The sequence below is a fragment of the Sitophilus oryzae genome, unplaced genomic scaffold (genome assembly GCF_002938485.1).
Source record: "Sitophilus oryzae breed Bouriz unplaced genomic scaffold, Soryzae_2.0 scaffold_1181_pilon_pilon, whole genome shotgun sequence".
In the NCBI taxonomy this organism is placed as follows: Eukaryota; Metazoa; Arthropoda; class Insecta; order Coleoptera; family Curculionidae; genus Sitophilus; species Sitophilus oryzae.
The window spans coordinates 809,067-821,774 of NW_022145817.1; the positions used below are offsets into that span (position 1 = coordinate 809,067).

A 12,708-nucleotide genomic window follows, 5' to 3' on the forward strand; every position below is an offset into this window, starting at 1 on the left:
CTTGACATCTTCGCAATAATCCACCCAGTAAAAACGATCTCTCAGCTTGCTCAAGGTCTTGTTTACCCCAAGGTGAGCACCAGTTTTACCACCGTGAATTTCTTCCAATACCTGGGTAACTTTCTTCCTTGGTACCAGTAACTGAGTTGTTACTGTCCTGCCATCCGCACTTTCCCACGTGCGCTTTAACAATCCATTCTCAATAACCAGTGAATTCCACTGAGCCCAGAGAGCTTTGAAAACGAGCCCTCTGTTTGAATATCCTGCCACGGTGGTCTCTCGCCGTTACCTTCCTTGAGCCGTAGTATTGCTCCGATGTCTGGATCTTCCATTTGATCTTTCCTCAATTGTGTCGTCGTCCACTGTTCATCGGTTCCAAGTTTAAAACTCCTTATCATGACAGTGCCTTCACGTTGTTCCGTTTTACAGCAGTGCTTACAATCGGTTTGACAGGGTCTTCTGGATAAACCGTCTGCGTTACCATGCATTTTTCCAGCACGATGTTGGATGGTAAAGTGATACTGTTGGAGCTTCTCGAGCCATCGTGCTATTTGACCTTCAGGTTGTTTCATCTCCATAAGCCACTTGAGAGCCGCATGATCTGTCCTAATTAAAAATTCTTGGCCGTACAGATATTTATGAAAATGATCAACTGCCTTCACAATTGCTAGCAGCTCCTTCCGGGTAACGCAGTAATTCCTTTCTGGTTTGGATAGAACTCGACTGTAATATTCTATCACTCGTTCTTCGCCATCTTGCACTTGTGATAGCACTGCACCTATGCCGATATTGCTGGCGTCGGTATCCAGGATATACCTCCCTTGTTGTTGCGGGTAGGCTAAATAGGACTTGAACATAAAGCCGCCTTAAGTCTTCCAAAGGCTACATCACAATCGGTGTTCCATTCGTAGCCGACTTCATCACCTGTAAGTCTATGTAAGGGTGCAGCTATATTGGCAAATCCCTTGACAAATCTTCTGTAATAGGTGCATAAACCCAGAAAACTTCTAAGTTCATGTTTGTCGCGAGGTTTAGGCCAATCCTTGATCGCAGCGATTTTCTTCTGGTCGGTGTAAATTCCGTCTGCCGAGACTACATGACCCAAGAATTCCACTTGTCGCTGGAATAAGCTACACTTCTTCGGGTTCAAGTACAGGTGAGCATTCCGTATGCGGCCAAAGACTTCTTCTAAATTTCGCAAATGCTCCTCAAAAGTTCTTCCCATAACCAATACATCGTCGAGGTAAACCAAGCACGTTTTCCAAGTTAATCCTCTTAACACCACCTCCATGAGACGTTCGAAAGTGGCTGGAGCATTGCATAATCAAATGGCATAACCTTGAATTGGTATAGGCCGCTTCCTGTAGAAAAAGCCGTCTTTTCTTTATCGTCCTCGTCCAGACCAACTTGCCAGTATCCACTCTTTAAGTCGAGAGTGGAGAACCAGCACGAACCTGCCAGAGTTGTTAATGTGTCATCTATACGTGGCAGTGGGTAGCTATCTTTCTTAGTGACGTCATTGAGCTTCCTATAGTCCACACAGAATCGTGTACTACCATCTTTCTTCGTCACCAAAACAACGGGAGATGACCATGGACTTGATGATTCTTCGATTACTCCCTCTTCTAACATCTTATCTACCATTGTCTCCATTTCTTGTTGTTTGGAAAGGGGAACTCTTCTAGGACGTTGTCGAATCGGCTGAGCATGACCAGTATTAATCCGGTGCTTCACAAAATCCGTTCTTCCACTGTTGTTCTTCTCAAAAATACTGCCATGCTTTAGCAGGAACTGCTTAGCCTTCTGTTTCTCCTCAGGTGTTAGGTGATCCCATGGCTGTTCTAGATGTTTTAGTGTTTCTTGGGATGCCTTTTGTGTAACAGCTGACGACACTTCATCACATCGGGTAACACTTCTTACAGGTTCGCAGATCGCTATCTTGTCACCTTTTTGGATCTTGACACAATTCGGGAAAACATTCGCAATTCTGATCGGTATATTCTTGTCGGTGTTAACCAATGATTTTCCTACTAAGTACCTATCCTGTTTGTTGTCGCTACTTTGTACCAGTCCAACACAGCACCCAGCGATTTTCTCCACTTTACCGAATACGATCTTCTCGGTATTACCAGGTATCACCACAGTTTCCGCTGATCTTACATCCATTCTTCCTGGTCCCTCGTCTGGAGATAACATAAACTCTTCATTTCCGATATTCAGGATATTTCTCTGGTGATCGAACGAAAATCCATGTTGACGAATCACATCCATGCCCAAGATGAAGTCATCTTCAATATCTGCCACTAAAACGCGCTATGCTGGAACTTCAAATTTCCTAACTTCAGTTCGACGATAGCCTCTCCCCCGTACAACGGCCATTTCCCCCGTAACTGTACGTAAACACACTCTTCTTCTCAGAGGCATCAGCTTCAATCCTTGCACTGAGTTAGCCCGCACCAACGATACCATAGCGCCAGTGTCCACTGTCATTCGGATTCCCTTTCCATTGACTTTCCCGTCGATCACCAAACTGTCAGCGGTTCTTCCTAGACTTCTAATGGAAAAAAATCCTGGGGGCTTGTTCTCCCCAGTCAATACTCGCCCCTTAGTATTGACTGATTTTAGTTTTCCTGGTGCCTACGTTCTCTGGATGGTGAACGGGATCGCATTTGAACGCGGCAATCCCGTTTAATGTGGCCATTCCTGCCGCATCTAAAGCACCTTATGTCCTGGGATCTTCTCTGGTTCTCTGTCTGGGTGTTGTTGACTCCCTTGTTTATTAGTAGCACACATAGTTTGTCGAATTTTCTACACATCTCCTCCAAACTTCTGTGGGTACTCTCGGGCTGTTCCTCTACGTTACCGATCTTATCTTCGGTCTAGGGATGGCGCTAAAAGCAGCTTCGATTTCCAGCGCCCTGACGAGTGCTTCGCTGCTGGTAGAAAATCGGGATATTTGCAGCGCCCTCTGTAATTCGTTGTCCCTCAGTCCGCTGATAAAGCACTGAGCAGCGAGTTCCTCCATAAATCCTTCCGGTGCTTCAGGATACGCTAGGTGTACCAGCCGACGTAAGTCTGCTTCGAATTCCTGCAGACTCTCTCCGGACCTCTGCAGGCGTGTCTTGATCTGGGCCTGGTAAAGTTGGCGTCGATGTTGGTCGCCATATCTTCTGTCCAGTGCAGCGACCAAAGTTTGATATTCCTGCTGTTGGGCTGCAGGAATAGTTTGCAGGAGTTCCAGGGCAGAGCCACGCAGCGCGATGACAAGTGCCGCTGCTTTCTCCTGGTCAGTCCATCCATTGGCAGCAGCCGCTGCTTCAAACTGGCGGTGGTACATCGTCCAGGTGGTTTGTCCATCGTAGGTCGGGGCCTTGAGGTTCGCAGTTCCATGAACGCCAGGTGTTCTTACTTGTGCATTGGTCTTCTGTAGGTCCATCTCTAATTTTTCCATTTTCTGCTGAAGGCGTTCCTCAAGATCTTCTACGGCTTCTTGAAGGTGATTTTCCTGCCGTTTTTCCAGGTCTTCAAAATTCTTCTGTAGTCGAAATTCCTTGTACCAACCATAAAAATACTCTAATTCGGTCTAAAAATCTTCCAATCCACTTAATTTCTGCTTAAAATCCTCTTGAATCGCACTTCCGACACCAATTGTTACGGATTCCGTGTGTCCACTATTTAAACTCACGATAAAATACTTAACGAATTTATTTTCTCACTTTATACACAATTACTAACTTATAACACACAACAAACTAACTATTCCTTCACCAAATTGTCCGATTTTCAATTTCCACGCGGTATATTCAAATTTCAAAAACTGTCTCAGTTGTCGATGGCTCCGGCTTATATACTCTATTGACTGCTTCTCGAAATTTCCCCAATTCTCGGAAAGCGTACTTCTTCATACCAGACAATTCCATTGTCTGATTCCCTTACTTCTCGACTTGACTAAAAGATGGCGCCTGAAAAAGTCTTTTAATTTCTGGCGGATACGCCATTTTTCTTGACACGTTGCGGTTGTGCACGCAACCAGTAATACATTTTTAATTTCTGGCGGATACGCCATTTTTCTTGACACGTTGCGGTTGTGCAGGCAACCAGTAATACATTTTAGCCCTTGACCTTGACAGTATTAAAAACTTTGGTACCCTTGGAGAAATGAAGCCTTAAAATTTTTACTGCAATTTCACAAAATTGAAAATATTTCAAAAACGGTAAGGTTTAAGTGTGATAAACCTTAATCAAATTTACCTTTGTTTTAATCGTAGAAACTAAAAATGTAATAATATACAGGGTGTTCCATTTAAAAATATATAACTTTGATATTTTTTATTTATTTGGGACGCTCTGTATCATGTAAAAATATTTTTAAATTGTAGCTCTAATAGTCCTTCAACGAACCCAAAACTTACAATTTTTAAAAATCTAATCGTTTAGCTACAATACTCCGTGTCGTATGTGGTGAACAACCCTGTATTTGCTCAACTTTCAACAAACTTTTTTTCTTTATCCACATATTTCCTAGATACGTATTTTTTGGTTAATTTTATATGTGTGGCTGCTTAACTTCTCTTGAAGATTTTACAAATTTTATATTTATTTAAAAACGTATTATATGGATTTAAAATTTTACTTCTCTCAAATATCCTTTGTTTTGAATGGAGATAAGTTCTCACATACACTACAAGCAAGTGCCAATTCAACGGCTTTTTCGTGATTTCTAAACCACATTGACATTTCGATTTTTCTTTCATTTTTCTGATAAGTCGGTCTGTGTTTATAATAGAAAGTAAATTGAAAACAGAGAGGCGGAGCTAAACGGATTGTTAATTAAATATATAGAGATGCAAGAGATCGAACACAATAGATCTAGCTACAGCGAACGAATTCTCTAGAGGTCGATAAAAATCCTTTTAACGATTCAGAGTTGTATTTGTTGTTGGTGTTTCAACACCGCTTATTTATTTGTTCTGTATTATAATCGATTGTGATTAATTAATGGGGTTTTTGTTCAGTATCCCTGTTTTACCTGCACGTATAAAGGATTAATCGTGAGAAAAATTGGTTGTTATAGATTTTGTAACAATGTTGAAATATTGAATTTTATAACAATCTTAATCTTATTAAGAACAAAGAGGAAAGATTGTTTTATTATTGATACGAGTACTTTGAGAAAAATTCATTCTTTATAATAATTTTTTGTTGTTCTAAAATGGTTAATCCCGTTTATATTTCCCAAATTTCCATACCGCCTCAGAGAAAATAAAAAAACATGAAAATATGGTTAATTTTTTTCCAAGTCGTAAAAATCAAAAAGCGTGTCTATGGTAATATAATTTCGATTGCATTCTTTGATAGATGGGGTTTATCAAAAGCAATGATCGTAATCTAAAAAGTATAAAGTGTAATGAAACTACTAATTTATCGATAACATATTCTCTTAGAAATAAAAAAAAAACAATCAACATATTTTTACATTTTTTATTCTCTCTAAGACGGTATGGAAATTTGGAAAAGTATAAACGGGATTAACTATTTTAGAACATCAAAAAATTGTTATGAACAATGCATTTTTCTCAAAATGTCAATAATAAAAATGTTTTTCCTCTTGTAAAGACAATCCGGTCAAATATTTTAATATTTCTTATATATCTATTATAGAGGGTGTACCAGAAATAATTGCAAGTATTTTTAACTGGTAGTATAGTTCAACCCCAGAAACACGCCTATGAGGGTTTTTTTTCGCGATTTTTGAAAATTCGGATTTTTTTGAATTTTTTTTTTGATTTTTTTTTAGTTTTTTTGTTAAAAAATATAATTTCTTGATAATATGTCAACATAGGTGGTAGATTAAATATACAAGAAAGAAAATCCAGAAAATATCCAGTGGTTCTCAAAATTTTAACAAAATTTTTTTTTAAATTTTCAAAGTAAAATAACTCCGTTACTTTGGGCTTTTTGAAAAACGATCCTAAAGAGAAAATATATGTCTTTTATCGAGATCTACCACCCCTTAAAATACTTGTACTTATTTCTGGGACACCCTGTATATATTAATATTTTACACACGACTATTACATGTTTTTTATTTAATTTTCATTTATGGTCAATAAATTAATATATATGGTTTGTCTGATATTTGTGGGTTATAATTTTATGTTTTTTTTTCTTTTTCAGATTTTACAAACTCCTACCTTGGGAATTTCAAGTAAGTTCAAATAGATATAAGAAATAATTGGCTTAATTTAGTTTTACTCCCTATAAGTTAATTTCGCCTTGTGTTTAAAAAGTAATTACTATTGACTTAAAGTGTAATTGCCTCATTACTACCTTATAATAACTCTTTAAGAAAAATTGCAACTTTTGTTTTCTCATCCATGGAAAATCACAGTCCCAGTCCGGAAGGGCTTGTGATACGTGCAAGGTATCTTAATAGTCCACACAGACGCTCAGTTCTTTAGCACAGGCTAACTGTGCAGGACAATTTGACCAACAATTTCACCTGCATTTACTGCCTCTCGCACCCACACGCAGATTTATAGCACAGTTTTGGCTACAATTCACTGAGTGACGCACCTACTTATTATGAACTTATTATGGATTTGTTGTGACGACTTTTTCTGTCATTACCCAAACAGAAAAAAAAGTATCCTTTGCTCAGGGTTAGAGGAGAGCTGGATTCGTAGGTAAGGCTTCTGGCTTGCTGTGACTTTCTAATGTTAAATATTACAATAAAAAATGATAATATTTAGGCTGCAAAGATTTTAATATTGATGTTAAGTATTTGTATAGATATGATCAAAGACAGTAAAAAGGGCGCCACTTACTTTGTTTATGACAAAGGTAAGCTAAGAAACCAAAAAGAATATTTTATCACAAAATAGCTAGAATAGAGTAATCAACAGCAATAAGGGTCTATTATGTTCATCAAGAATAAATGTCAGAGATAACTATCCTACATTAAACTTTATTTAAAAACTAACACAAGTATCAGCTAGTTTCAATGGTCGCAATAAAACTGTAAGTTATTTTAAATAAATTCAAATTTAGTAACAGTATTTTTCGAACTATGTACTTAATATAAAAACAGGTGAAATTTATGTATGTATGAATACGATGATGTTTCGAAACATGTCGTGTACAAAAAACCTTCATAACATATCATAACAAAGTAAAAGAGAGTATACTATTTGAATCAAATTATAACTTATAACGTTAACTGAAAGGTAATTTTGACTATAATATATGGGATAAATAGTAATAATTTACAGAGATATTAAACTGTTGTCTCAAAAATTATTGTAAAATAAAGGAGTACCTTGTGTATCGAACTTAGGACTTATCTGTATAGTTTCTTATGATATTGTAAAACAGGTAGATAGGTAGTCTCCAGACTAACAGAAGTGGAAGTAGATGACTATGGCAGCAGAATCTTCGATATCAGTAGAAGAACAAATGTAAGGTCATGAATGCTGTCTTAAGGTCTACTTAGGTCCATACAAAATGAAAGTGGGTGAAATTTAAGAAGCATACAATTACTGTGTCCCATATAATTACTTAGGTCCATATGATTACTATTATGTACCATAGGATTACTGTGGCCATGTAATTACTTATATCCATACAATTACTCTATAAATAAAAGAGATAGTTCTCAGAACAAATACTGAACCAAAAAAACAACTTCGGTCTCAATAACAGCTTTACACAAACCAAAATATATTCAAACCATATGCTGATCCAAACCAGTAATTAAATATTAATCAAAACCTTATCAAAACAAATCAAAAAACGGGAATAACTGAAATAAAATTAGTTAGTTATGGCGATGCAAAATGGCGGACACACTTAAGGTGATATATTCCTAGAAAAACCAAACAAATACGAAATACTCTGAACTGCATACTTTAAAAAGGTCTTCAAATCTCCAGATCGGATACCCATGCAATTACAGTTAAAAAGCGGATTCACAGTGCTTTTTACCGAAATATTTGTACGGAGGCGATTAACCCGTCTCTAACAGATCCAATCTCTCAGAAAAAAAGGCAAAAGGCCTACTCAGTGCCTTCTATTAAAAGATCAGCCTGCGGGCAAGATTTATGACGTCACGCTAGTTAGATATAACGGATTAATAAATATGTTGTAGAATACATGGAAAATATAATTATTCCTCAGATTTTTGGTTTGTATTTTAAAAATGATATAATTTACATGAAATATACATAATACACAGTTAATAACTACAACATATATACCTATTTATAGTAATAAATACTTTGGCAAATAAACTATAACCATACAAATGCAGCAAATGTTTTACAAATAATGTATAGGTACAGCTGGTTCCAAAAAAAATGAATACGACTTTTTACACATTCTTTTCGAATATTTGAGCAGTGTATACCTATGTGTCAAGTATTTTAACATGTTAAGGTTATTGTGACATTGTATAAAACAACTTTGCTTTTGACAAAGTGGCAAATACATTTTTCAGAACGTCAGCATGACATGAGTAGAGAAATGAGGGACAGGTATAATAAAATATACTGCGCGAAATAATAAAAATATGTTTTAAATCGTATTCAATTTTATTGGAACCAGGCTGTACATAAGATAATGGGTAAAATGTAAATATATTTTAAATTTTAGGAAAATCGATCTAATTTAACAAAAAACATTCAATATCTACTAATAGTGATGTGTTATTATTTGCATTCACAAAATTTATATGTATATTTTGCAAGTATCAATGTTCGAAAAATTATATTTACAAATAATACAATATTATCTAAAAAAAGGCGTCAGCGATGGGTATGAAATGAAGATCGCTGGCATTTTATAAGTAAAATTATTCTAAAATTTTGATTTTCTTGGGATTTTAGGTTCGGGAAAAACGCTGATTTAAGTTTTCATTTGGGTTTTCATTATTTTTTATTTGGTTTAAAAAAACGTTTCGGCTAACCATAGCCTTCATCAGTGTTGTGTCATATGAAAAATAGTGTCGAATATAATCCAAAAATTACATATACAATATAATTCACACTTCATAATGTTTACTGCAATTAATAAACTAATATAAACTTATCAAAAGATGACCACATATTTTTTAAAATTATTATTTTTAACACTAAAATTATCTACATTGACTATGGAGTACGCAGTAAACATTATGTGTGTGGTGTGAATATTTTATATGTATTTTTTTGGATTATATTCGACACTATTTTTTTCATATGACACAACACTGATGAAGGCTATAATGTTAGCCGAAACGTTTTTTTTTTAAACCAAATAAAAATAATGAAAACCAAATGAAAACTTAATCAGCGTTTTTCCCGAACCTAAATCCCAAGAAAATCAAAAATTTAGAATATTAGAAACAAGGTTCAAGAATATCAAATTTTCCAAGGTTGTAAAATTCTAGTTAATTATTTTATGTGTACAGTTATTTAGGGAATGTCATCGATGTTCATTTCAAGCCAACTAGACGCCGATTTTTCGATGATACGGTATAATTCTTACGTAAAATGTAAATAACATTAGACCAATTAAAACAAAGAAATATGAATTTCTTAGTATTTTTAGTAACACCTTTATTCTTAAAACTTAATTTTGTATTATGCAAATATACCAATTTTATTGTCATTTTATTCATATTGTATTCAGCTATCACTTAAATATTTGATATTAATTTGGTATTATAAATAATCAACACTATTCATTAAAAATTACTGAACAAAAATATATGTTATGCTTGACAACTTGACATACATTATATATTATCAAACAAAAACACATTCTTCTTTTAAACTGTATCAGACTTGTCTTTACAAAATTTTTTTTTAAAATTTGAACTCAAAATAATAATCTTTTTCATGATCTTTAATACACATATTCTTTATTTTTCCCTAGATCATAATACCTACTTACGTGTTTGAATCTATCGAAGCTGAACCAACAACACTTGGACATAATTGTCCAGTTTTCATTAATACCATCATGGGAGAATATTATTTTTAAATTTATTAAAGATATTTTCCATAGAATTCTCTTGATTTATAACTCGTACCCACTTTTCCTGCTCTTCCGGACACTTTAGGCTGCCTAGTATAACTATCCTTTCCACCAGGAACACAACAAAGATGAGGCATAGCACCAAAAACACACTCCACTTAAGCTTTATTGATGAATTGTTAGAGTCTTAAAAAACACACACAAAAATCACGATGAGTAAAAAATGTATGGGCACTTTTAGGTTAAATCACTTACACAACGTGTAATTTTTCAATTTTTCAATTTTTTTATGCGAAACCGAGAATGACCATATATCTGGTAGTAGTTTATGTCACTTAAACACCAAAATAATTAGTTTTTGCACTACAATAATAAATAATACCAAAAATCATAGAGTTAAAAACAAAAATCAACCGACAAAATATGAAACGGAATCTAACCCAATATCTAAGTATGTACAGCTGATGAAGTAAACAAAAGTCCGCCCCCAGGCTGATCTTTTAAAGAACGGCAGTGGCCTACTACTTCTTTTTCACCTCCCTTCTCGTATTTGTAAATCGGAAATGGAAGATAGAATGACAGGGGACATCAGCATAACAAACGATCGAGAAAACTGTAATATATGTATGAAGTTTGGCAAGTTCAACATGTAGCGAATAAATGGCGTTAGAAAAAAATCTAAAAAGTTAAATATTTAAATTTTATTTTATTAGATAAGAAATAAAAACGCTACAGTAATTTAGTGCTTTTTTTTACTAGTGCTTTCAGAACATTTTATTTACAATGAAAATGGCTTCTCGAGATACAGTTCTGTCTTGCATTCTACTGGCTTGTGCAACAAGAAAAAATACCTCAGTGAATTCATTGTAGACTTTGGAATACAAGACTATCTAACTTTCCTATTCCACATAAGTTACAATTAATTATTAAATATAATAACATATTATAAACTTTAAAACTGAGAACTTTCTAATTGTAAATCATAAAACACCTGTTTCCTAATACTAATACCTTCAGGTATATATAGGTTTCATATACGTCGTAAATAAATCTAAACCAAAAAAAAACGGTACAAAATAATCTACCTTTTGCGTGATACAGTTTCAATAGCCCGTATCCAGTAAACTGTTATTGTTCGTAATTAGAAATCAACCTCACTCATTGTTTATCTCGACGATAGATCTGAAATATTGGAAATTCTTAGGTCAATATCGTTGTTACGATATTATTTTACGATTATTGCTTATGACTGGCGTGTAATTTTTTCCGTAATTATATTTACTGTAAAAGGCGCTCTGTTCTATCGGGTAATAATAACATAAATGTGTTTACTACTTGTGTATTTTTTGTGTAGTTTATAGGTAATTTACGACATGTATACTCAGTATCCCTGGCATAACGAGAACGTTAATTAAAATAATTAATGACTCTAGTTGTAACCATAACAGTCATGCTTGTGTTGTGTACATTAGGGTGTTTCAAAATAACTTTTTTTAATTTTTTTATTATGGTGTTGAAAAGTTGAAAGTACCCACGAAGCCACAAGTGAAGTGAAAATATTTGTGAGCCATGCGGCTGCACGATTTCCATGGTAACGTGACGTCAGCCTAGCGGCAGCAGAGGCGGCAGCATGTAAATCCCCCGCTCCGAAATGTTTTATCGGCGACCGATGGAATGAGTTTTTGGGCAGTTCGCTTCGTCTTCCTTTATGCTAATATTCGGCTACTTCGGCGAGTAATTAACCGTGTAAAGACTGTAAAGTTGTTGTTGATTATTTATTGTTGTTTGTTAATGGTTTTTGTTGATTTAACTTGTTAAACTTAACTGTTTGTTTTGTTTTAAAACTGTTTTGTGTGTGTGTATGTGTTAAAAAATGAACCCAATTAATGACTTGGTGACCAATTTATTGGAAAGTCCCTTCAGACGGTGGGATGTTTTATATCAAGTACGACCAACTGAATCTTTAACCATAAATTGCAAAAAAGAAATAAGAAAAAGTGGTAAATCTTATAATATTATATTTAAGTCTTCCTGGTTTCCTGATTTTAATTGGCTATGCAGTAGCATTGTTTTACAAAAATTATTTTGTTCAGCTAGACACACAAAAAACACTAGACACTATAAGCTTAATTTTTATGAAAATGTTCGTTTAAATAGACTTTGTGTGCGGGTAGTTATTCAAGCAGTCTTATAGGTAAGCAAGCAAGAGTTGCCTTTTCGTGGGCATGATGAAAGGATTGACTCAGTGAACAGAGGAAATTTTAAGGAGTTATTAAAGATATTAATGGAAATAAGTCCTTTGGAAATTAAACAACATTATGAAAAAATTAGAAATATTTTTAGTGCAAATTCGAAAACCATTCAGAACGATTTTTTTTAAAACTCCAAAAAAACGTCCATATAGATCCAACTTTATGGTGGACACTGTATATAATGTTTATTATATTTAATTATATTTTCACTGGAATGCAAAATAATCTGTTTATCGAAAACTGGTTGTATCTCTTTCTACTTAATGCGTTTTAGCGTTTTAACCTAAGCAAACCAAACTAAAAGGAAAATATTATAGGTACTTATTAGTGTATAAATAATCACAAAAAAAAATGTTGACAAAATGGTGAATACACCAAAAGTTTTTAAATAATAATTTAAAAAAATGTTGACAAAATGGTGAATGCGCCAAAAAAATTTCGC

The 12,708-nt window shown here is 34.4% G+C and overlaps 1 protein-coding gene across 2 annotated transcripts in view; it reads left to right on the forward strand.

Annotated features, from left to right (window-relative positions):
• LOC115891447 (ras association domain-containing protein 10-like) overlaps positions 1 to 12,708 on the forward strand; it is a 112,467-nt gene that overhangs the window by 38,250 nt on the left and 61,509 nt on the right. For both annotated transcript variants that reach the window (XM_030911899.1, XM_030911900.1), the window contains one exon: positions 6,178 to 6,208. The gene's annotated coding sequence lies outside the window, so the exon portion shown is untranslated. The remainder of the gene's footprint in view (positions 1 to 6,177; positions 6,209 to 12,708) is intronic.